Raw genomic sequence first — 9,589 nt, 5'->3', positions numbered from 1 at the left:
CACGCAACTTCCGGGTCCCTCGTTCTTTCCCTGCCGTCCGGAAGCAGTGCTCTTTCTGTATAGTTCTGAGAGGAGTGGAACAATGTCCTTGCTGCGCTCAGCGTTTCGCTCTTCTGGTGGGGAGCTCAGGGCCCCTCTTTTTGTTGCGAAGTAGAAAACTAGACCAGAGGAACAGCGGGGTCAGGATATCACACGTCTTAGATTGTAGCCTGTGTGGAAGCAGACTTGTCTTTGAATTCAGCTGGACCTGAACTCTGAACTCCAGCCCTGTGATTTTGGACCTATGAGATGTAAGGACATCTAACAGCAGAGTGGTTGTGAAGTTCGCTTTATTTATTTATCCGTTTTTATTTGAAAAAGAGATCTTCCATCCTCTAGTTCTCCTCCTCTCACCCCCAAATACCTGCAACAGCCCTGGCCGTACCGGGCCAAAACCAGGAGCCCAGAGCTCCACCCGGGACCCCCAGACAGGTGGCAGGGACCCAGGTACTTGAGTGTCAGCTGCAGCTTCCTGGGCTGTGCACTAGGGAGCTGGAATTGGAACGGGTGCCAGGCCTGTCGCGGTGCGTGCTGTGCCACACATGGGTGTGGGTGTGACGTTCACTGCTCACAAGCGCCCCAGGGGTTCAATAAATAGTGCAAACCCTCCAGAGAAACGTGCTGCAAGACCCGGCTCCTGGCGCAATCAGTTTGGCCTTGGTCTGCCTCGTCTCCTGAGAGCAGGATGCATGGGACACAGCATCCCGGTCCATTTTCAACTCTGGTGCTGCCACTCCAGACTCAAGCTATCATCTTTAAAAAGAGAGAATATATATTTTATTTGAAAGCTAGAGGGCTGGCATTGTGGCATAGTGGATTAAGCCATCACCTGCAATGGTGGCATCTCCTATGAGCACTGGTTTGAGTCCCGGCCGCTCCACTTCAGATCCAGCTCTCTGCTAATGCACCTGGGAAGGCAGCAGAAGATGGCCCAAGTGCCTGGGCCTCTGCCACTCACGTGGGACATCTGGATGGAGTTCCTGGCTCCTGGCTTCAACCTAGCCCAGCTTTGACTATTGCAACCATCTGGAGAGTGAACTAGCAAGTGGAAATTCACTCTCTTGGTCTCTGTCTCTCCCTCTATCTTTCTGTAAATCTGCCTTTCAAATAAATAAATCTTTTTTAAAAATCAAAAGGTAGACAGAGATCTTGCAACCTCTGGTTCACTCCCCAGATGTCTGCAATGGCCGGGGCTGGCCCACTCAGTCTCCTTGAGCTGAAACTTGCCGTCTCCTAGGGTGCACATGGGTGGAAAGCTGGACTTGGACGTGGAGCTGGGACTCGAACCCAGGCCCTTTGCCATGTGACATCCCATCAATCACTGCACCAAAGCCCACCCTTGCCTGATCATTTGTTGATCTCCACTTCCTGTTTGGTCTCCACTAGTCTGTTCCTATTGTACATTCTCTGTTCTCCTACACTTCCTGTGAATCGCGCCACACAGTGGCAATTTTGCATTTCTATCTATCTATTTATTTATTTGAAAGACAGAGTTACAGAGAGAGGTAGAGACAGATAGAGAGGTCTTCTATCCACTGGTTCACTCCAAAATGGCTGCAGCTGAGCTGATCTGGAGCCAGGGGCCAGGAGCTTCCTCTGGGTCCCCAATGTGGGTACAGGGCCCAAGGACTCGGGCCTCCTCTGCTGCTTTCCCAGGCACATTAGCAGGGAGCTGGATTAGAAGTGGAGCAGCCGGGACTCAGACCAGGCACTGCAGGCCGGAGCTTTAATTCACTGCACCGCAGAGCAGGCCCCTTGTCTCTCTTATTAATGACCAGGGCCCCCCCACTGGGTTGTGAGTGCCAAGAAGCCAAGCATGGTATCTGGCTTATTATTTATATCTTCAGGGCCTAGTATACAGGATGTACTTAGGAAATTTATGTTACATAAATAAACGGGCAAAAGGTATTGTCGGGCCAGCGCTATGGCATGGTGGGTAAAGCCACCGCCTGCAGTGCTAGCATCCCATATAGGCGCCAGTTCAAGTCCTGGCTGCTCCACTTCTGATCCAGCTCTCTGCTGTGGCCTGGGAAAGCAGTGGAAGATGGCCCAAGTGCTTGGGCCCCTGCACCCGCGTGGGAGACCTGGAAGACGCTCCTGGTCCCTGGCTTCGGATTGGCCCAGCTCTGGTGCTGTGGCCAACTGGGGAGTGAGCCAGCGGATGGAAGACCTCTCTCTACTTCTCTGTAACTCTCTGCCTTTCAAATAAATATTTTTTAAAGCTATTGTCTCTATGTCTGGTTCATGGTAGGTGCTCAGTTAATACTTCTTTTTTTTTTTAAGATATTTATTTTTATTTATTGGAGTTAGATAGAGAGAAAGGTCTTCCTACCATTGATTCACCCCCAAGTGGCCGCCATGGCCGGAGCTACGCCGATCCGAAGCCAGGAGCCAGGTGCTTCTCCTGGTCTCCCATGCGGGTGCAGGGCCCAAGTACTCGGGCCATCCTCCACTGCCCTCCTGGGCCACAGCAGAGAGCTGGACTGGAAGAGAAGCAACCGGAACTAGAACCGGTGCCCATATGGGATGCCGATGCTGCAGGCAGAGGATTAACCCAGTGAGCCATGGTGCCGGCCCCAGTTAATACTTCTTGAGCAAATAAATGGGCCAAAGTTCTGGGCACTCTAGAGGCTGCTTCCCCGAAGCTGCCCCCACCTTCCTCCTGCACACACAAGACTTCTTCCAGTACTGAAGTTACAACCCTACAAGACCCTCCGACTCGTCATTAGTTCAGAAGGTCGGTTTCCAATCCCCGGGAAGTGGCTCATGCCCAGACTGCATTCCTCACGGGCACTCAGCCGTGACAGCTGGACACTAAAACCTGTTGTGAGAGCGTCACGTGTTCGTGCGGAAACCACAGACGGCACTCTTGCAGCGTAGGCTGGGGTGGGAGGACGTCCAGGCCAGTGGAGCAGGCAAAGGGCCAGGTTAGAGGTCCTGCCTGCCCCCGACAGCAGTGTTTCTTCTCCATGATACAGCCCCTTAGCACAGAATCAACTTTCCACTTGGTCTTATTTTGCATCTCCTCACCCAGCCCTGGTTCAAATGGACAAGATGCACAGCCCTAGGAGCTGAAGGGCCAGAGCTGGAGCCGAGTCTGTAACAGTGCAAGGCGCACCCCCACCCCCGGCCATCCCCACACAGCGCCCACCCTCGCGCTGCAGCAAGCAGTTTCCAAACAGGTCCGCAGCAGCAGAGGCCGGGGACGTGTACGAGGACAGGGAGGGAGCTCTCCTGGTCTCCCCGGCTCCTGAGTCCCTCTCTGCCTTTTACCTCTCTTCCCCTGAGTGGCTGTGAGAGGGTCTAGAGCTGGGGCAGACGCTGGCCCGGTGGACAGGCGGTGGCCCAGGCCCTGAGAAAAGCACACCCCTTGCTCCTTCCCTCCCAGCCCCCACCCACACACAACTGCAGCTCCCTTGGCAGCGACCCTCACCTCCCTCTAGGGGGCGCCCCAGTTCCCCAGCTCCTCCTGGCCAATCTGGCCAAAACCACAGCCATGGCCCCAGTTACAGCATGGCGCCCAGGATGCCCGGCAGTGACCTCAGGCAGGCAGAGCCAGGCTCCCACGCGGCTCAGCAGTGCCCGATAGCCAAGCCATCAAGTCGCCCGTCACATGGAAGCACCACACAGAAGCTTCCGGAAAGCTGCGGGTCAGGCACACACCCAGGAGCTGCTGGCCAGCAGCTGTGTGCCCACCACCACCTGGAGCCTGAGGTGGTGCAGTTGGCTGCCCCCAGGAAAGGGGGACCCAGTGCCCACAGGGTCACAAACCCATGGGTGTTGTTCCCAGCCAGGGTGGCATCCTTGACCAGCGCCACAGATCCCACCAGCAAGAGCCCAAGCCCACCTGTGTCCCAGCTCAGCAAGCTGGAGGTGGCGCCCCAGGCTGCAGGGGTCAGAGCAGTGAGGCCACGAGAGGTGCAGGTCGAGCTGAGCCAGGGTGGCAGAGAAGTCCCCGGGGGCGGGCAGGCCAGCTGGCTAAGGCTGAGGCCCAGCTGCTGCAGGCTCAGCTCTGTGAACCCCACCCCCCAGCCAGATCCCACCGGATGTGGTCAAAGAGCAGCAGCAGCTGTCCCCAGAAGTCCTGGGAGGAAGCGGCAGGTGGCCAAGGTGACCACGGCTCAGCTCCAGGAGCCAGACTCCACAGGGAGCCTGGGAGGGAGGCTGAGCAGGCAGAGGGCCCCACAGTCCATGACACTGCCCACAGCTGGACAGGCGCACAGAGCTGGGCATGCTGTCACGATTCCCAAGAAGGGCCTTGCCTCTGCCATGGCCGCGGCCTCCGTGAGCAGAGCCGCCACCAGGCCTGTCCTTGCCCCTCACAGGGCCAGGGTGATGAGGCCCGTGTCAGGCACTCATAGCCGCTGAGACCTCGGTGCCTGGTTCCCTGACCCTGACCCTGACCCTGGGGAAGTGGGCACCAGGAAAGACAAGCACACGCCGTTCAGGGGCCTCGTGTGCAGCCCCCTCTGTCCCCCAGGACTTTACCTGTTACCCAGGCGTCTGCCCCGGCCCTGGCCCAGTCCCCATCCTGTCACTCCTCCATCCCTTCCTTCTACCAGGGTGAAAAGCAGTCAGCTTCAGGCCTCTGAACCTCTCCGCGGGCCCCCCGAGCAACCCTGCCTCCCCCTGCCCTCACACAGCCACATTTGCAAAGAGCCTCACTCAGACCCTGGCTCAGTCTGCTCCCTGGCCCCAGGTCTCGGGCCAGCGAAGCCCAGCACACTCACCTGTGATCCTGGTCATGCCCCCGGACGCAGCCCAGCCCAGGACTGACAGTGACAAGCACCGGGGCTCGTTTCCTGCCGCCTGGGCCCAGCTCTCGGCGTGGGGGCGCAGGAAGGGGTGTAGAAAGCCTTGTGGGAGCACACCCCCAGCCCCCATCCTCTTGCTCGTGGAGATCCACGGCTTGCTCTCACCACGGTGGCAGCTTGAGGCTGCGGGGGCTTCCTCAGGTAGGGAGGGGGCAGCATCCCCTCTCACCGCACACTGCCTGCCTAGGAAATGCACCACCCGGAAGTTGTGTGGGCACAGAGGGGAAGGCTCCCCTTGGTCCTCACTGGGCCACAGGTCGGCACACCCCACCCCGTCCTTCCAGGGAGCGCCTGGCATCCCCTACCCCAGCTTTGTGCCCAGCACCTCTGCCTTCTCCCCACCACCTGTCTAGGCACCCGTGTGTGTCACCAGCCTGCCCAGCCAACGCCAGCACAGCAATGGCCACGCGGAAGCAGGCGTTTCACTAAAGGCTGCACCCACTCCGCGCGAGGAGGGACTTGTCCTTTACAGAGCGGCCCGACGCCTGGCACAGCTGCTGAGGTCCCAGCTCTCACTGCTTCTGAGGGCCAGAGGTGAAATGGGACACAACTCGAGCCTGAATGGAGCCAGGTGTGCTACCCACTAAGCGACCCTGCCCCAAGGACTAGGCCAGTGTCTCCCAGCCAGATGGCCCTTTAGAGATTTATTCACTTATTTGGAAGGCAGAGCGTCAGAGGAGAGATCTCGCATCTGCTGGCTCAGTCCCCGAATGGCTCAATGGCCAGGAGCCAGGATGTCTGGATGTCCTATGTGGGCGGCAGGGCCCCAAGCTCTCTGGGCCACCCTCTGCTGCCTTCCCAGGCACATGCGCAGGGAGCTGGATCACAAGTGGAGCAGCATGGCTTGAACCAGCCCAGCACTCAGATGTGGGATACTGGCGACACAAGCAGTGACAACCCACTGTGCCACAATACTGACTTCCTAATGGCCCTTAAAGTAGTCGAGGTTGGGGCTGGCGCTGTGGCGTAGCAGGTAAAGCCGCCGCCTGCAGTGCTGGCATCCCATAGGGACGCAGGTTCCAGTTCTGGCTGCTCCCACTTCTGATCCAGCTCTCTGCTATGGCCTGGTAAAGCAGTAGAAGATGACCCAAGTCCTTGGCCCCTGTACCCACGTGGAAGACCTGGTTTGTGGCTCCTGGCTCTCGCTTTATTGTGGCCCGACCTTGGCCATTGTAGCCACCTGGGGAGCAAAACAGCAGATGGAAGACCCCTCTTTTTTTTTTTTTTTTAAGATTTATTTATTCATTTATTCACTCATTCATTTGAAGGGCAGAGTTAGAGAGAGAGACAGAGAGATCTTCCATCCACAGGCTCACTCCCCAGAGCTGGGCCGATTCAAAGCCAGGAGCCAGGAGCTTCTTCTGGGTCTCCCACATGGGTGCAGGGTCCACTGCTTTCCCAGGCCATTAGCAGGAAGCTGGATCAGAAGTGGAGCAGCCAGGACACAAACTGGCACCCATAGGGGATACCAGCACCGCACATTACCTGCTACACCATGGTGCCGTCTCCCCTCCTCCCCTTCAAATAATTTTTGTTTTTTAAAAAGGTCTCTCATGATATCCCTTTGGGTAAGATGAAAACATAAAGACAGTTTCTCAAAATCAGAAAACATTGAAATAGAAAACTAGCTTATTAGAACATAGAATCAAGCCGGCGCCGCGGCTCACTAGGCTAATCCTCCGCCTGGCGGCGCCGGCACACCGGGTTCTAGTCCCGGTTGGGGCGCCGGATTCTGTCCTGGTTGCTCCTCTTCCAGGCCAGCTCTCTGCTGTGGCCCGGGAGTGCAGTGGAGGATGGCCCAGGTGCTTGGGCCCTGCACCCCATGGGAGACCAGGAAAAGCACCTGGCTCCTGGCTCCTGCCATCGGATCAGCGCGGTGCGCCGGCCGCAGCGCGCCGGCCACGGCAGCCATTGGAGGGTGAACCAACGGCAAAAGGAAGACCTTTCTCTCTGTCTCTCTCTCTCACTGTCCATCTGCCTGTCAAAAAAAAAAAAAAAAAAAAAAAAAAAAAAAAAAAAAACCATAGAATCATGATTCTAAAAGCTCTTAATAGGCTGGAATAGTTTAAAATATTCTACTTGGGGCCGGTACTGTGGCATAGTGAGTTAAAGCCACCACCTGCAGTGCCTGCATCCCATATGGACACTGGTTAGAGTCCTGGCTGCTCCGCTTCCAGTCAAGCTCTCTGCTATAGCCTGGGAAAGCAGTGGAAGATGGCCCAAGGCCTTGGGCCCCTGCACCCACATAGGAGACCTGGCTTCTGATCAGCTCAGCTCTGGCCATTGTGGTCATCTGGGGAGTGAACCAGTGGATCAAAGACCTCTCTTTCTCTTTCAAATAAATAAATATTTAAAAAAAAAAAAAAAACTATACTCAATGAACAGGCTTTTAAGCCTAGTGGTTAAAGTGCCCACATCCCACGTAAGAGACCCCAGGTTCAATACCCGGCTCTGGCTCGGCTCTCTGCTGACGCAGACCCTGGGAGGCAGTGGTGCTGACTGAAGTAACTGGACTGCTGCACCCACGTGGGAGACCCTCCCAGTTTTCAGCCCAGGAGAGTCCTGGCCACTGTGGGCCTCTGCGTAGTAAATCAGCAATTGAGAATTCTCTCTCCCAGACTTAGACACGTAACAATCCGTTGTTAGGAATTTAGTCTACATATGGAAGCTGGAGAGGATGTGGTCCAACAGGTGTTTCTGTAAGAATTCCAGGCAGATTTCGCTGGTTGTGTCAGCCTCAGTCCACAGCGACAGGGCTGCCTAAAGCCACTCTCAGAAGCTGTGGCCATCCCGATGGCACCACAAGAGCCGGTTCCAGGGTCCTGCGCTGGGGCCACACTCAACAACTAGGGAAGGGCCCCTCAGAAGCCACTGCACTGCAGAGAAGCTACCGCCCGGTCACGTCTGCACACGCAGTGTTGCCCGGGCCCCTAGGCGCAGGGACCGCCAGGCAAAGTGAAACCCTTGAGAGCAAGGAGTGGGGAGCAGGCCCTAGCACCAGCCTCAGTCCCCACAGTGGGGCCTCCCTCCAGGACTGAAGGGCCTGGTCCAGCTCTCACAGGCCTCCTGGAGGTGTGCACTCCCAGCAGTGCCAGTACTCCAGGAGGGGCGGTCAGCTGAGGCTGACTGCTGGCATTTTAAAGGCCAGGAAATCTGCAGGCTGCCCTATCACCCCGACCCACAGGGTCTCCCGGACTCGTCCACTGTACACACCCTGACTCCTGACTACACGCAGCCAGTACACAGCGGTGACAGCAGGACACTTTTGAAAAAGACATCTGGACAAGAACTGGAGTGTAGTTGACAATGGCACCCATTTGTGGAAGTGACAGCTCCAGCTCCCTGTTACTGGTGCCTGGGAAGGCAACGAAGATGGCCCAAATACTTGGGACCCTGCGCCCGTGTGGGAGACCACGAGGGAGTTCCTGACTCCTGCTCAATCTGCCTTTCCAATAAATTAACCTCACATGCGCACAAAAAAGCACCTCGTGGGCCAGGGATGAGGGAAGTAACTTGGCAGGTTTCTTCCGACATTGGGAAGCACACGGAGTTTCTAGAAACCCACAGGGTAGGGAGAAGTCTCGGAATGTAGAGGATCTGATCCGCACAGGGAAAGGGAGAGGGCGCCAGAGGTATTCAGGATGCCAGGGTGGAAAATGTTCTCCTTGGCCGGCGCCGCGGCTCACTAGGCTAATCCTCCGCCTAGTGGCGCCGGCACACCGGGTTCTAGTCCCGGTCGGGGCAACGGATTCTGTCCCGGTTGCCCCTCTTCCAGGCCAGCTCTCTGCTGTGGCCAGGGAGTGCAGTGGAGGATGGCCCAAGTGCTTGGGCTCTGCACCCCATGGGAGACCAGGAAAAGCACCTGGCTCCTGCCATCGGATGAGCGTGGTGTGCCGGCCGCAGCGTGCCTGCCGCGGCGGCCATTGGAGGGTGAACCAACGGCAAAAGGAAGACCTTTCTCTCTGTCTCTCTCTCTCACTGTCCACTCTGCCTGTCAAAAAAAAAAAAAAAAAATTCTCCTTACTCATTTTCCTATAATGAGCTGTGTACGGTTTTGTCTTCTGTTTTAATCCTGAAAATCACTCTCCTCTCTGACTCCCCTCTCTCCTCTTTCTTACTCTCCTTCTCCCTCTTCACCTCTTCCCTCTGGTCTGCTGCATTTTCCCCAATAAACCCTTTCCCTTAAAAAAAAAAAAAATCCTGAAAATCATGTAATCTCATCTCCAGATTTAACCATGCCAGGCCCATGCTAACATTTAAGTTAACATTTGGGAAGCATCCTTCAAGTGTTAGGTTTTGTTTTTTAACTTTCATTTTTTTGAAAAGCAGACAAAGATCCCCCCTCTGCTGATGTGCTGGTTCACCCCCAAATGCCTCAAACAGCCAGGCCAAGAGCTCAGAACTTGGGGGCCGGCACTGAGCATGGAAGGTTAGATCTCTGCCCACGGCACCGGCATCCCATGTGGGCATCGGCTGGGGTCCCCACCTCTCCGCTTCCAATCCAGCTCCCTACTAGTGTCCTGGGAAAGCAGTGGAAGATGGGCCAAGTGCTTGCAGCCCTGCATCCACGTGGGAGACCTGGAAGAGGACCCTGGCTCTTGATCAGGTCAGCTCCAGCCACTGCGGCCATCCAGGGTGTGAGCCAGCAGATGGAAGAGGCTCTGCCTCTCAACTAAATAAATACATCTTAAGTAATAATAATAAAAAGCTCAGAACTTAACCCACATGGGGGACAG

This window comes from Oryctolagus cuniculus, chromosome 17, assembly GCF_964237555.1.
Source record: "Oryctolagus cuniculus chromosome 17, mOryCun1.1, whole genome shotgun sequence".
Lineage (NCBI taxonomy): Eukaryota > Metazoa > Chordata > Mammalia > Lagomorpha > Leporidae > Oryctolagus > Oryctolagus cuniculus.
Note: the sequence above shows the minus strand (reverse complement) of the source record.